Source organism: Phyllostomus discolor, chromosome 13 (genome assembly GCF_004126475.2).
Source record: "Phyllostomus discolor isolate MPI-MPIP mPhyDis1 chromosome 13, mPhyDis1.pri.v3, whole genome shotgun sequence".
Taxonomy (NCBI): domain Eukaryota; kingdom Metazoa; phylum Chordata; class Mammalia; order Chiroptera; family Phyllostomidae; genus Phyllostomus; species Phyllostomus discolor.
Window position 1 is genome coordinate 2,359,140 of NC_040915.2, and position 2,816 is coordinate 2,361,955.

The window sequence follows — 2,816 nt, forward strand, 5'->3', positions numbered from 1 at the left end:
CAATGCTCCAACCACTTGAGCCACCCAGCCAGGCCAACATGGTAAGTTCTTCTAAACTGTTTAGAAGAACTTCTAAAGCTGTTTAGTTTTCATAAAATTTGCTATGTAGCAGATAACTGACACATTGGGGTTTGTACCTGAGTTCCTGCTCAACCACTTTCTAAAAGATTCAGGACAAGATGGATAAGCTCGCTAGCACCAGCTTCTCCACTTGGAAATTGATGGCCATTCTTGCCTCACCTACTTTTCAGGGTGGTTCTGAGTCTCACAGAAGACAAAACATTACACAACTATTAATTCTTCAAGCCTAGTCCCCTATGTTACAGATGAGAAATAGGAAACCAACAGGAGTGAAAAGAACAGACTGATGAGGCATCAATGTGCGGAGGAGTCACACAGCTTTTCCTCTACAGCGCATGACAAATGCAGAATAAATGCAAGAGCATCCAAGTTGCTCCACTTCAGCCCTCACATCACAAAGCCGACACAGCCAGTCACTCCTTCCTTCACTGTGTTCTCTGCCAGTCCAGCCAAATCACTAGGTTCAAGTGCGGGCGCTCAGCCAGGTGCCGAACACCGTCTCTTTGCACAAACCTCGGGCATTAGGCAAATAGCTCCCTTCTTTAAAAGCTTGCTAGGTAAGTTGATAACAGTATCTTTAAACTACAAATACTCTTTTGTTATGCAAACTTAGTAAGAAAAATAGTTGACTGAGAGGAGAGAAAAGAGGATAACAGCATTTTGACCCAACAAGGGAGAACCATTTGGGCAACAGGGATTCATCTCAATGGAGTTCAAATTTTTTAATTGAAAATGTTTTTTCTCAAAGAAGTATTTTTGTAAACCACCGTACCATGTGCTTTCCCTCAACTTCAGTCTACTGGTAGGGGAGAAAGTTGGTTTTTTGTTTGTTTGTTTTGAAACATTTATTTTTAGAGAAAGGGGAAGGAAGGGAGAAAGAGATGGAGAGAAACAATGTGTGCTTGCTTCTCACACGCTCCCTACTGGGGACCTGGCCTGCAACCCTGGCATGTGCCCTGACTGGGAATCGAACAGGTGGCAAGCCTGCACTCAATCCACTGAGCCACACAGGCCTGCACTCAATCCACTGAGCCACACTAGCCAGGGCAGAAAGTAAAGTTTTAAAATGTTGCAAAGAATCAGATAAATAAAAATGTGTATGTTGCCTCAGACTGCAAGGGAAAATACAAACATAAAATAGTTGTGCTGGAGTGGTAGGATCAGTTTTTTTGTCCATTCCTACTTTCGTTTTTAATTTTAAAAAACGTTTACAAATAGTATATAAAATAGTATTTACACACTATGTGGTGACATATTTTACATATAATTTATATTACATATTTGCATTATATTTTTAGTTTAAAGATTCAAATTTTATACAATGTCTGTTGTGACAGAATGGGATTGAATAGATTTTTTGGATTTACAAAATAACCAGTTGTGGTTTAGCTTCTCACCCTTCACACATGTCCACTATGATTCTTTAGCTGCAAGCAACAGAAACCCACTCTGACTAGACAGGAAGAGAACCTTGTGGAAGACCGTGGGAGAGAGTCCAGGACCCACGGCGGGCCTCCGGGCAGCAGGCAGCAGGCGGCCCCAAGAGCGCCCACGCCACGGAGCCGAAGGCCCTGCACTGTGTAAGTGAGCTCGCACCGACCATTTCTGCTTCCTCTGTGTTTGTTCCCGGGGTCTAAGATGCAAAGTCCTGGCAGATGAGTTTTTTTTGTTTTGTTTTGTTTTTTTGCTTGGCCAAAGACATGCCAAGCTAGAATGTCCTGAGCTGATGAACTAAAGAGGGAGCTGAAAGGAATCTCCCTGGTCCCTTGCATTTCCACAAGGAAGAACAGAACACTCTGAGGATCCCACCCCACCAGTGAAGGTAGCCCTCAGCAGCAGGCAGGGAGCCTCCCCACAGGGAGATGAGAACACTGACTGGCAGGCCCAGTGTCCACTGAGCTGCAGGACCGCTGTCACCACTGACCAGAAGTTGGTAAGAGAGGGAACTGTCTTCCGTGGGTGGTGCAGAGGGACCAGCTGAAGGGGACTGAAGGGCCCTCTACCGACCTGGTCATGGACTTCTCTCATTATGCCTTCATTAATGCTGACACTCCTCCCCGGGGTGGGGAGCCTCTGCCAGTTTTGAACATACAATGCGTGTAGAGGCATGTTTACTGACCGCACAGGCACAGGAACATCCCCACCCATGCATGCGATGACGAAGCACACATTTATGTTCGTGCATGATCTCCCCGAGTAAAGACAAACCCAGCGCCCTGTTCCGGGCACGCTCGGCTCTGCGAGCAACTCCCAGCGTGTTCCTTGCTTGCTGGCGTGCAGTAAACCTCCTTCTCATAAAATCTTAGAGTCATCTTTAGCCAAAACTCCTGACTACATGGACCCTGTTTGGGTCTGGTAACAATAGGAGTTGCATAAATATGAAAAGGGAAAGGGAGCTACATGTTTAAGCAATACTGGTGACACCAAATCGACAAGTCCAAGTCTGTCTAGATAGCTAACAGACCACCATTCTGCTCTGTTTTGAAGATCTTACTTTAAGATCCTTAAAGGTAACCATTAAACCACATGTCCTCAGGAGAGGAATTCCACATGGCTTTCAGACACAAGTTGTTGAACCACATTTTTGACAAGTGAAAATGTCGACAATTTTATTAACATTCAGTGTTAAAAGGGTACACCAGGATATAGAAGTGCTGCTTCTTAAAACAGTCGCCCTTCAGGGTTCGTCCTTGGTTTAGAAGTTGTGGAGCTTTGACATTTTTATGTGAAGTGCT